This window comes from Chiloscyllium plagiosum, unplaced genomic scaffold, assembly GCF_037043375.1.
Source record: "Chiloscyllium plagiosum isolate Xiang-an unplaced genomic scaffold, Cpla_swu_hap1 HiC_scaffold_14, whole genome shotgun sequence".
Taxonomy (NCBI): domain Eukaryota; kingdom Metazoa; phylum Chordata; class Chondrichthyes; order Orectolobiformes; family Hemiscylliidae; genus Chiloscyllium; species Chiloscyllium plagiosum.
Genome location: NW_028270152.1, coordinates 86,935,745 through 86,949,730, shown reverse-complemented (window position 1 = coordinate 86,949,730; position 13,986 = coordinate 86,935,745). Strand labels below are relative to the sequence as shown.

General features: G+C 43.6%; 2 pseudogenes; both read right to left on the bottom strand.

Moving 5' to 3' along the window:
• LOC148148011 (putative G protein-coupled receptor 139) overlaps positions 1-11,818 on the bottom strand; it is a 56,287-nt pseudogene extending 44,469 nt beyond the window's left edge.
• On the bottom strand, positions 10,384-10,538 carry LOC122552460 (U1 spliceosomal RNA; annotated as a pseudogene).
• Positions 11,819-13,986: the final 2,168 nt, after the last annotated feature.

Sequence of the window (13,986 nt, the reverse complement as noted above, 5' to 3'; positions counted from 1 at the left end):
CTCTATCCCATGCCTCCTGATTTTCCGCATAAGCCTACCATGGGGAATCTTATCAAATGCCTTACTAAAATCCATGTACATTACATCCACTGCTTTATCCTCATCCACATGCTTGGCCACCTCCTCAAAGAATTCAATAAGACTTGTAAGGCAAGACCTACCCCTCACAAATCCGTGCTGGCTGTCCCTAATCAAGCAGTGTCTTTCCAGATACTCATAAATCCTATCCCTCAGTACCCTTTCCATTACTTTGCCTACCACCGAAGTAAGACTACCTGGCCTGTTATTCCCGGGGTTATCCCTATTCCCTTTTTTGAACAGGGGCACAACATTCGCCACTCTCCAGTCTTTGGCACCACCCCCGTTGACAGTGAAGGCGAAAAGATTATTTCCAACGGTTCTGCAATTTCCTCTCTTGCTTCTCACATAATCCTAGGATATATCCCGTCAGGCCCAGGGGACTTGTCTATCCTCAAGTTTTTCAAAATGCCGAACACACCTTCCTTCCTAACAAGTACCTCCTCGAGCTTACCAACCCATTTTCATACTCTCCTCTTCAACAATACGGTCCCTCTCATTTGTAAATACTGAAGAGAAGTACACATTCAAGACCACTCCTATCTCTTCCGACTCAATACACAGTCTCCCACTACTGTCCTTGATCGGACCTACCCTCGTTCTCGTCATTCTCATGTTTCTCACATACACATAAAATGCCTTGGGGTTATCCTTGATCCTACCCGCCAAAGATTTTTCATGCCCTCTCTTAGCTCTCCAAATCTCTTTCTTCAGCTCCCTCCTGGCTTTCCTGTATCCCTCCAACGCTCTGTCTGAACCTTGTTTCCTCAACCTTATGTAAGCCTCCTTCTTCCTCCTTACAAGACATTCAACCTCCCTCGTTAACCAAGGTCCCCTCACACAACCATCTCTTTCCTGCCTGACAGGTACATACATATCTAGGGCACGTCGTATCTGTTCCTTGAAAAAGATCCACATTTCAACGACATCCTTCCCTGACAGCCTATGCTCCCAATTTATGCTCCTCAGATCCTGTCTTGCAGCATCGTATTTACCCTTTCCCCAATTGTAAAACCGGCCCTGTTGCACGCACTTATCTCTCTCCATAACCAAGGTGAAAGTCACAGAATTGTGGTCACCATCACCAAAATGCTCACCCACTAACAAGCCCATCACTTATCCCGGTTCGATACCAAGTACCAAATCCAATATGTCCTCCCCTCTGGTCGGACAATCTACATACTGTGTTAGAAAAGCTTCCTGGACACACTGCACAAACACCGCCCCGTTCAATCTACTTGATCTAAAGAGCTTCCAATCAATATTTGGGAAGTTGAATTTTCCCAAGACCACTACCCTGTGGCTTCTGCACCTTTACAAAATTTGTTTCCCAATCTGTTTCTCCACATCTCTGCTGCTATTGGGGGGCCTATAGTAAACACCCAACAAGGTGACTGCTCCATTCTTATTTCTGACTTCAGCCCATACTACCTCCAAAGGCAGATCCCCCTCGAACTGCCTTTCTGCAGCCGTTATATCATTTCTAATTAGCAACGTCACCCCCTCCTTTTTTACCACCTCCCCTAATCTTACTGAAACATCTGTAACCAGGAACCTCCAACAACCATTCCTGTCCCTCTTCTATCTACGTTTCCGTGATGGCCACCACATCATAGTCCCAAGTACCGATCCACGCCTTAAGTTCACCCACTTTATTTCTGATACTCCTTGCGTTGAAGTATACACACTTGAGCCCATCTCTGTGTCTGCAAGTATTCCCTGTCAGTGCTACCTTCTCCACAGCCTCCCTTCATTCTTGGACATCCTGAAAAACAGCTAACCTCCTTGCTGGACTACAAGTCCTGATCCAATCCCCCTGCCAAATTAGTTTAAACCCCACTGAAGAGTGCTAGCAAACCTACCTCCCACGCTATTGGTGCCCTTCTGGTTCAGGTGCAACCCGTCCTGCTTGTACAGGTCCCACCTTCCCCAGAATGCAGTCCAATTGTCCAAATTCCTGAAGCCCTCCCTCCGACACCATCTTTGCAGCCACGTGTTCAACTGCACTCTCTCCCTATTCCTTACCTCAGTGTCACGTGGCACCGGCAACAACCCAGAGATGACGACTCTGTCCATTGGAATTGAGGGTGAATTAGCGGTTTGGATCAGAAATTGGCTAGCTGAAAAGAGACAGAGTGTTGTAGTTGATAGGGACTGTTCACCCTCGAGTTCAGTTGCTCGTGGTATACTGCAAAAAACTATTTGGGGGCGACTATTGTTTGTCTTTTTGAAAATGACCATAATGAGGGAATGGAAGGATGAGTTTGTAAACTTACGGTTCGCAGTAAGGTCAGTGGAGCTGTGGGCAGTGCTGAAGGATGTTTCAGGTACTGAGCTGTAATGTTCTATGTTCATGTACCTACAAGGGGCTGAATAGCTTCCTTCTGTGATGTAACAATTCTGAGGTAGTCTGACCCACAATAAAAGCTTTAGGTGCCTGGAGAGACAAGCTGGTCCAGTCAAGGACACCCACTGCACAAACATCCATCATCTCTTCCTGTTCTCTGATATGCAGCGGCCTCAAAAATATCTGTCCAAACAAAATAGATTGATTAAAATTCAAGCAGTCAGGAGGACGTTCACCCAAGGGGATTGCCATCAGATGATTTAATGAATAATGAGATTTCAGAATAATACAAATAATAAAATAATATCACAGCAGCATAACAATTGGCAGCAGAGAAAAAACTTACTGTTGCAAATAGTTCCAAGTTCAACATTGTGTTCAGCTTTTGTCACCTTGCTATAGGAAGGATGGTATTAAACTGGAACTTTACAGCGACTTTGCCAGGACTCAAGGGTCTGAGTCATAGGGAGAGGCTGGATAAGCTGGGACATTTCTCTTTCGAGCGCAGGAGACTGAGGGGGGCATGAAGTGCTTCGAGAGGCCAGTCATAGCCCACATCAGTTCCAGTCTCCCAGCCTGCCTCGATCTCCTACAATTTTCCTACCAGTGGAATGAGTCCATAGCGGATGCCATATCCCTGGAACTTCTGGATAACAAGGACACCCACGTCAGATTCCTGCTCAGTGACTATAGGTTCACCTTCAACACCATTATTCCCTTCAGACTGGTCACAAAACTCCCTGACCTTAGTCTTGGCTCCGCCCTCTGAAATTGGATCCTCAGCTTTCTGACCCACAGTGCACAATCAGTGAAAATAGTTAAGTGTGTCTCTTCCATGATAACATTCAACACTGAAATCCCAAAGGATGTCTCCTCCGCCCCCTACTATACTCCCTGTACACCTACGACTGTATTGCCAAATTTTGAACGAATGCCATCTACATGTTCACTGATGACACCATCATAGTAGGACACATATTAAATGATGGCAAGTCAAAATACAGAAGGGAAATAGAGGGTTTTGTGATGTGCTGCACTGAGACCAATCTCTTTTTCAACATTGGCAGAACTAACCAACTGATCAATGACTTCAGAAAGAAAGGAGGAGAACATGCCCCCATCTTCATCAATGGAACTGAAGTTGAAATGGTGGACAGCATTAAGTTCCTCGGAGTGACGATAACTGACATCCTGTCCTGGACTTCCCAGTTAGTTGTGACAGTCGAGATGGCACAACAACGCCTCTTCATTCTCCCGCAGCTCAGGACATTTGGCATGCCCTCAAGGATCCTCACCAATTTCTACAAATACACCACCGAGAGCAAACCATCCGGGTGCATAATGGCCTGGTGAGGCTACAGCCCAGCCCAGAACAGAACGAGAAATGACAGAATTTTGTGTGCACAGCCCATGCCATGAAGGAAGCCAGCTTCCCATCCATTGAATCCATTTACTCGGCTCGTTGCCGCGGAAAGACTGGCAACCAAAAACCCATCGCACTCTGTATCACCTACAATCTCTTCCATCAGGCAGACTGTACAGAAGCAGGGAGAGTACCAAAGGATCTTCCTCAAATCTGGCTTTGACATGAGAGGCAATGGTTTCCTTAATCCTCAGCTCAGATCAGAAGAGAGTCGCTGCTCCCAGTTACCTGGAGCTATGGGGTGGTGAGTACCTCCTGGTTTTCACCTGGTGGAAGGTTGTCTTTACCGGTCACCTCAGAGGGTTCGTCGTTTCCTGTTTGGGAGGTTCTGCCCTCCTTTCTCCCCGCAGCGCGCTGTTTCTCCTGATGATCACCCTCTCTGAGCCCATCTTTGATTAGCTTAGATTACTTAGTGTGGAAACAGGCCCTTCAGCCCAACAAGTCCACACAGACCTGCCGAAGCGCAACCCACCCAGATCCATTCCCCTACATTTACCCCTTCATCTAACACTACGGGTAATTTAGCATGGCCAATTCACCTAACTTGCACATTTTTGAATTGCTCAATTAATATGCTGATTTATTTCTGACATTTTGATGTGAAGTACATCTGGCCCATCAGACTTAGCAATGATCCATCTCGCTTCACTTTCAAGTACTATCTTGTTGCTGATATCCATTGACTTTATGTCTTTAGTTCCACGAGACCCATGTGACCACTTGCTATACCTCAGAGATTTCCTGGAGTTTTCTCCATGAAGACAGGTGTGAAGTAACTGGTTTATTTATCTGCCCTTGTCCTTTTTCACCACAATAAATTCTCTAATACCTTACAAATTTCCTCATTTGACCTTGCTTTTGTTTCCTTTAGTATATAGATCGTAGATGTAAGCAGTCTTTGTGTTTCCTGTTTGTTTGTATTCATGTTCTTTTTGATTTCCTTAACACTTCCTCCGTCCTTATTTTCAGAAACGTAAATCTGTCAGAATGTTCAGGTTTCCACAATATCTGGAATTCTCCTGAAATTGCTCCATTTGATTTACTGCAATCTTTACTTTCTTTCATTAACCATCATTGAGTCACCTTCCCTTTCTTTGATGTTTGTAACTTAGTGATATGTATGTATTTTTCAGACATTGCAGTATTTCTATCAATAACAGCCATTATTTGGCTCACACTAAATGTTATATTGTATTTTTACAATTCACTTGACCCTCTCATCCCCGTGCTTCCATGTTATTTGAGTGTAATGTTCAAAAATTGTATATTGCTTGCAGCCGCCGTGTAAAATGCAGCATATTAATGTCACGATTCCTCAAAAGCTACGTAAGAGCAAGATTATTAATTAGCCCTTGTGACCACACAACACCACGCCCGAAATTACCTGCTCTCTAGTTTGGTCAACAACATACTCTTCAATCTACCTCATTTACTTTTCACAGCATGAGCAATATTTAGTTAACGCAGTTTAGATGCAATTTTAGATCATCCAGTACTACGGCAGCACCGATAATATTTGTATATCTAATACTAGAGCATAGGATGCACAATCTTTGCACATCAGTTTTGGTTTAGATATGTAAGGCACCAATGTGTGTTCCTCCTTGTTGTTTACAAGATCGACGCAAACTGATTCTGAAGAAGCTGAGGGATGTGGTCCGTGCTGTTATTAGTGATAGACGTGGACAAGACATTTGGGAGGCTCACCCCGATGCTGAGAGGATCCGAAGAAATACCCATCAATACAGGACATGCATCAATAACCTTCCGCACTCTGCCAGGGCAAGTGTTTCCGTATTGTCTCTAGTCCCTCACACTCACTGTGTTTCTGCTATATTCCTGATGAAGAGCTTTTGCCCGAAACGTCGATTTTCCTGCTCCTAGGATGCTGCCTGCTGTGCTTTTCCTGCAACACTTTCATGTAAATCTTGTTTCCAGCATCTACAGTCCTCACTTTTGCCATATCTATTATACCACCTAGCCCTGAACAAGGCGCTTGCTCCGCTACTCTCACTATTGCATGCAACACTCTCTTTCCTTCACTCTTTGTGTCACTGAACGCAAATTGAGTTTGAATTTACTGTTTTGCCAACATCGAACCAGTAAGGCGATATAAAACGCAGACATCTTGAAAATTGGAGAAAGAGCAGATGCCATCGAGACGGAAGAAGCATGTGGATCAATCATCTTGCTCTGCAAGACATTAGGAAATACTCACTATCAAAGATATTTTTTCATATGGAACATATTCACAGTAAACAGAAATATGACGACACAGGGAATTCAACAGCCAAGAGTGACGTCACATTGGACAGCAGTGGCTGTGTGGTTTTGAAATTAAGTTGATGTAAACTTCATAAATGTATTATTGAAACAGCATATAGTTTATGAGTTGGAGGCAGATAATACTCAGTTGTGTGGGGGCTAAATTTGTGAGTAGTTGTTGTGTAATGTTCACTTTTAGAGTTTAAAAAATAAATTCACATTATTTTCTTTAACTAATGAAATTTAAGAGTTCTCTGTCACTCATATTCTAATAGACTACGAGGTGAGATGAACTTTCCTGGGTGTTTGGTATAATTAACAGAGGGTTTCACCGCCATGTCTTAACAGTTGCAAAGATCAACAGAGAGCAACGAGAAAAGAAATAAAGATTGAGAAGATTAAATATGAGGGTAACTGAGCCAATCATGTAAAGAAAGACTGTAAAAGCTTCTTTCGATATATAAAAGGCAAATGAGAGGCAAGCATTGGCATTTGATCGCAAGAAATTGACACAAGAGAGATAGTAGTGTGGAACAAGGAAATGGTTGAGGAGCTGAATAATTACTTGGTGTCAGTATTCACGGTGGAAGATACGAGTAATATCCCAAAAATTGAAAAGAGTGAATGGACAGAGGTAGGCATAGTGGCCATCACCAAGGAGAAAGTACTGGAAATGAAAACTGAATGGCCTTGAAGGTAAGTGAATCACCTGGACCAGATGGACTCCAATCCAGAGTTCTAAGGCAGATAGCTGATAACACAGTGACGGCATTGGTAGTGATTTTTCAGGAGTTGCGCGAATCAGGGAGATTCCCAGAGGACTGGAAAATCGCTAACGTGATACACCTGTTTAAAAAGGGAGTAAAGCAAAATACGTAAACTTACAGACTGACTAATCTAAACTTGGCTGTGCGTAAGATCCTGGAATCCATTGTGAAGTATGAGATTTCTGAATACTTGGAGGTGGATGGTAAAGTAGGACAAAGTTAGTATGGTTTCATCAAGGGGAGGTCATGCCTGGAAAATCTGATAGAAAACCTTGGGGACGTAATGAGCAGCTTCAAACAGGAAAGTCAATGGACGTCATCCACCTGGACTTCCATAAGGTCTTTGACAATGTGCCGACAGGAGGCTACTGAGTCAGGCAAGGGGCATTGTGTTAGAGGAGAAAGTTAGGACTGCAGATGCTGGAGATCAGAGCTGAAAATGTCGATGTTCGGGCACGAAATGTCGATTCTCTTGTTCCTTGGATGCTGCCTGATCTGCTGCGCTTTTCCAGCAACACATTTTCAGCATTGTGTTAGAGGCAAGGTGCCAGCATGGGTAGACGTTTGGCTGTCTGGCAGGAAGCAAACAATGTCGATAAAAGTATCCTTCTCAGGTTGACAGTCGGTGACAAGTGGTGTTCCATAAGTCTCAGTGTTGGAACCATAAGTTTATGCATTAACGATCCAGATGAAGGAACTGAAGGCATTCTGGCTACATTTGAAGATGATAGGTATAGGGACAGGTAATGTCGAAGAGGCAGGAAGGATTTGGACAGGTTAGGATAATGGGCCAAGAAGTGGTGGGTGGAGTACAAAGTGGGGAATTGTGAGAACATGCACTTTGGTCGGAAGAATACAAACATGGACTTCTTTCTAAATGTGGAGAAAATTCAGATATCTGGAGTGCAAGGAGACTGGGAGTTCTACACCAGGATTCACTCAACGTAAACGTGCAGGTTGAGTCAGTAGTTAGGAAGGCAAATGCAATGATGGCATTTATTTGAAAGGATTTGAATGTAAAAGCAGGGACGTACTTCTGAGGCTCTATAAGGCTCTTGTCAGACCATATTTGGAGTATTGTGCGCTGTTTTGAGCCCCATATTTCAGGAAGGATGTGCTGGCCTTGGAATTGGTTCAAAGGAGGTTCACGAGAATAGTCCCAGGACTGAAAAGCTTAACATATGAGAACGTTTGAGGACTCTGGGTCTGTTCTTGATGGAGTTCAGAAGGATGAGGGGGGGGAACCAATTGAAACATACAGAATACTGAATGGTCTGGACAGTGTGGATGTTGAGAAGACTTCCATTGGTAGGAGACTCTAACACCCAAGGACAAGCCTTAGAGTAAAGGGAAAACCTTTTAAAATTGAGATAAGGAGAAACGTCTTCAGCCAGAGAGTGGAGAATCTATGGAATTCATTTTCACAGAAGGCAGTGGATGTTAGGTCATTGAGTATATTTAAGACAGAGATAGATAGGTTCTTGAGTATCAAAGGGATCAAGGGTTACAGGGAGAAAGCAGGAGAATGTGGTTGAGAAACTTGTCAGCAATAATTGAATGGTGGATCGGACAAGTTGGGCTGATTGGTCTAATTTCAGTTCCTACGGCCGATGGTCGTAAGCCGCAGTAGATTGCTTCCTCTCTATCACTTTGACCCTCCTGATAGCAAAGTGCGAGAGTAAAAAATCCCTGAGTCATCTTTACCAAACATGGAGGATTCCTGTTGAAGATTCATGGGAATCGCTACACTGCTTGAAGTAAAGGAAATTCTGCCAAATCCAACTGTTTCAGGAAGAAGTCTCATACCTGCAGTTTGTTTGAGTAGAATAATATCACAGACAGAATAGAAGTTGGGACACATCATCACTTTTCCATTTGATATAAGTTCAACTACTATGAAACTCTGGAAACCTTTCCTTATTCTTTTTCGTCTTAAGACATGCGCATTTGTGTATGTGTCTGTATGTGTGTGACTCTGTGTCGCACATTTTTCGGGAAAATGAATTAGGTTACACATCAAATCTGTTATAACCAGTGGAGAAGTGGGGCTGGTAAAGGAAACAGTGACCTTCCAACTGTGGTCGGAGCAGGAATGAGTAATTCTCACGGAGCTGTTCAAATGGGAATGCTCTTTCCCCGTAGTTTCATCCCAAAATCGAAGCTCATCACCACCACTTCCAGTGTAATTACACATGGTCCATAAATATTGGCCTATCAACAGCTGCCACATTCCATGAACAAATCAAAAATGATAAACTACAGCAGAATTAATTGGATAGGAACAAGACTGATAGATAAATGTCTGTTGCCTTCCAGAATTGTGCTGTGTGTACTTTGACTTTGTGCAGTTTCCTAGTATTTATTCAAAGTTGAGTTTATTCAACATTTGACAGACATGTGAATGGAGGGAAATTGTGGACAGACAGAAAAGTGCTGCGGAGACCACACTCAGATCATCCATGAACTTACTGTCTGGTCGAGCAATCACAAAGTGTCTAATGACCCACTCCTGCTACAACCACCTGAACAGGAGCAGCTAGCGAGAACTTGCTCCAAATACCTGGTCCGCAGTAACACAGGATATCATTCAGTCATTAACACTGAGTGGTTTGGTGTGGGTTGGAAAATGTGATGGGAAATCCAGGCTGGTTACGACAGAGTCCTCCCATCTCTTCACAGATTGTCTCCTCACTGCAACTGGGGTTTCATTTGTTGGTCATGCTGTAGACCCAGACTCACTGTAAATATTTGGCCCACATCTCTCCCAGAGATGGCTCACAGAATACATGTCTCTTACTGACATTGCTGACATTCACTACCCTCTGTGAGAAGAAAACACTCTCCAGACAGACACCATACTATTAACATTAACAAAAGGGGTTAACTGATTTGCTCAGGTATGGGGGATTGAGCAGGATATCAAGGCAGGATTTGATTGAAGATATTATCCTCAGTGGCACTTAAATATCCAGAATCATGCATCCCGATAAAATAAAAAAAAAACAAGCAATGGCATTTATCACCTTCTCAGTGTCTGTGTAGAACATAACAAGTGATTGTCCATCACCATCACGTTTCAATGCAATGACCTCTTATTCTCTGGCAGTGCTACAGATTAACCTTCGCTCACTCCTCTTTTACCATCAGCCCAGGAATTACTCTGGTGGAATTCCTTTACACTGTCTCTGTTGCAATGAGATCATTCCTTTTAAAGGACAGAATATCTATCCACATTATTAGATTAGATTAGATTACTTACAGTGTGGAAACAGGCCCTTCGGCCCAACAAGTCCACATCGACCCGCCGAAGCGTAACCCACCCATACCCCTACATTTACCCCTTTACCTAACACTACGGGCAATTTAGCATGGCCAATTCACCTGATTTGCACATCTTTGGACTGTGGGAGGAAACCGGAGCCCCCGGAGGAAACCCACGCAGACACGGGGAGAACATGCAAACTCCACACAGTCAGTCGCCTGAGTCGGGAATTGAACCCGGGTCTCTGGCGCTGCGAGGCAGCAGTGCTAACCACTGTGCCACCGTGCCGCCCCGCATTTGGGGACATCGCAGGCGTCAGCACATCCGAAGTGCAATGGGATAGCCTCGTCCTGGGAGAACCACCTTGGTGATCATGGTATCTCCCCTGCCAGGTATCCCAAATACTGCCTCAACAACAATCTCAGCGATGATCATAATAATTCCTTCCCCTCACTTACCGGTCTCCATTTCTTTATTATGATGTAAAAACCCATTCCTTCTCTATGCACAGCCACTGACGTGGAATTGAAAAGTTTCTTACATCGGTATGTCAACATCAGTAAAACCAGCACCAGACGTGCCCGTGGAGATGACCATCACTCTTAGGGAGAGACTCAGTCAGAAAGATTGCACTTGCAATAGGGAATGGTCACCTAGCTGAATGGAAATGAAGTGTAGTAATAAGGAAAGCAGGCACAGGAAGGGAGCTAACTTTACTTTTGTACTTCCCTCACGGGATCTGGCAGCCCTGGCCAGGCCAGCATGTTATACGGATCTTGAACTGAGTGACTGAATGAGCTATTCCACAGGACAGTAAAGAGTAAAACACATTGCTGGGTGTTTGCACAGACCTGACTGGGGAAGGATAACCCATTGATTTCTTTGAAGAACATGAAGTAAACAGATGGGCTTTCTCTCACAAATGATGATAGTTTCATTTCAATTGCACCAATGTCCTTCATGAGATATCAACAGATTATTATTCTGTGCCTCTAGATTATATGCAATGACTTAAGCAGCATGCAGTGCCTGTCTGTCTGACGGATTCTGTGCAGTGAACAAGTTCAACATACTCAAGAGCAATTATCCTGTAATTAACATGTGGTTAGAAGGGACCAGATTTAACAAAGGTACAATTGATGGTTTATTCAGAAGATGCACTGAGGCTGAGGAGGAGATGGAGATATCATGATGGTGGGATTGGACATTATTGGTGAATGGGGAGGATATGGATATGTACATCTGTGCAGGGCTAGAAGGATTATGGAGTTTGAGATCAGTCTGGTTCTTCCGTGCATATTGATGAGTAATCTGTCATGAGTAATTTGCTCGCTATAATTTGGGTGAACTAGAATATTTCATTGGAATTGAAAATGTTGATGTCCACCTTTCTAAATTTTAAATAATATGAGCCGCAATTCAGTTTAACCTGGCTTAATGAACAGATAGAATGACTTACCAGGAACACCAACTATAGCGAGGACGGGATAGTAACCAGCTTGAACAACCAGCAGAACATGATAGATCCACCATGTTAATGATATTCCAGGTTGGGAAATCCAGTAAATACCATCCGATAAACTCCTGTCCATTGTTAGAACATTCCAGTCTAATGTTCTCAGATTTTGATCCATTGTTGGAACATTCGAGTCTCATGTTCTCGGATTCTGATCCATTGATGGAACATTCCAGTCTAATGTTCTCAGATTCTGATACATTGTTAGAACATGCCAGTCTTATGTTCTGAGATTATGATCTCTCCACTCCCTCTCCCTGGAGCAGCTGATCCTTGTTAGTGCTGTCAGTGAGCTCCTGCTCCTACTATGAGATAACACATTGAACCGAAACCTTAATTAATAGGATTCCCGTGACACATTTAGGATCCACGGAGACTGGCATCAATAACATTCACTGAACTAATAGCTGCAGTTAACCCGTTTCAATTGAATACTATCTTATTAAAATTCAAAATAATGATTAATATTTACACATTCTGATAGGGATATGTGAAAGTGACTGAGGGAACGAATGTTGGGGCTGGTAGGTCAATTCAATTCAATCTGCCTTGGATATGGGAGTAATGCTGGAGATTTATCGGAACATGAATATGTTTCCATGTTTATTAATGTTTATAAAACCTGTAACTGCTGCTCAGGCTTTACAATATCAATAAAATATTGAGAGAACTTCTATCATCCATGATCTTGAAGAAAATGTCCCTTAGACTATGTGCGTTTACAACAGACAACAGCATTATGTTCACAGAGAATTGTACCGAAGAAACAGTGGGGACTGCAGATGCTGGAGAATTCAGTGTAGATAAAGTGTGGTGGTGGAAAAGGCACGGCTGGTCAGCCAACAACCGAGGAGCAAATCAGTCAACGTTTCAGTCAGGACCCTTCTTCATGACTGGGGAAGGGGAAGAGGGCTGAGAGAAAACGGGTGGTGAGGTGAGGCTGTAGAAAGGTAGGAGATACGTGGATGAAGGTGGGAGGTGATAGTGATAGGTCGAGGGGAGTGTGGAGCGGTCGGTGGGAAGGAACATGAACAGATAGGTCCCCGAGAGGGCGGACCTGAGTCCGAGAGTTGGATTGGGATCTCGGTGGGTGAGGGTGATTTGGAAACTGGTCAATTCAATGTTCATGCCTTGTGTTTGTAGGCTCCCGAGGCAGAAGATGAAGTGTTCATGATAACAACCTGGTAAATCTCTTCCCAACCCTCTCCAGCTTAATAATATCCCTCCTATAACATCACGACTAGAATTGCACACAGTACAACAGAAGAGGCTTCATCAATGTTCTGCACAACCTCAGCATGACTCCTCAACTTCTAATCTGAGCAATGAAGTAACCTTAAACACTCTGCATTACAAACTTCAAAGAATTATACCTGTGCCCCGGGTCCCTCTTCTCTATATAACTACCAAAGCCCAGCATTAATTGTACAAGCCCACCCCTTGTTTGATTTACCAAAATGCAATACCTCGCATGTATCCAAGTTAAACACATCAGCTCAGTGGGTGATAATACTACCCCCTTTACATTCCCCCTTCGGACTAAAAGGATACTTCCCTCTCCAGTAGGTCCACAAACAACAGCCTTGACTTTCCTAAAGTCACAGAGCTTGGTTTGCCTTGCGCGGGCAGAGGGAAGAGTGGGTAAGGAGAGTCTGGAAAGGAAACAGTTATCTTGTAACACTGAATGATTTTAGGAAGAGGGAAGCCACATGTTAGATATTTGAAATAGTGACCGGTGTTTTGGGCCCAGAATTATGCTCTCTCCACGTCTCTGGTGTTCAGTATTGATATCTACTCGAGATCCTTCATAGTGCAGAGTGCGTTTGCAAGATTTATTTCCCTGATATAGCAGACTACTGGTAATCGCCATTTAAACCGGAAATCATAGAGAGCTCATAGTTTATCTCAATGGCACAGCGAATGCACTCAACATCCTATAGTTGAGGCTAATAAATTGTACTTATTTTTCAATGAGAAATGTCCCCTGCATAATTTGGTAATATTAACCAGAATTTAATAAATCCATATACTTAAAATAAGACCCAAAATCTGGGCATGGTTTAGGCCTTGTGTACTGGGTGGTGCCCACGTTTCTGAGCCGAAACTCTGGATTCGATTCCTGTCCATGAACGTGCGGTACTGCCCTTATCTCTGGAGAAGGTGGTGTGTATTCATGTCCTGTGGAAGTGTGTCACAGCGTATTAAAACAGGCTGAAGAACAAACACACAGGAGCATCATGTTGCAGTTTTAGGGGCTAATGCTGAATGATGGTAGTGTCCCTATCACTGTGCCAAACATTCCCGTTTCAAATCCCACAGAGCAGTTTC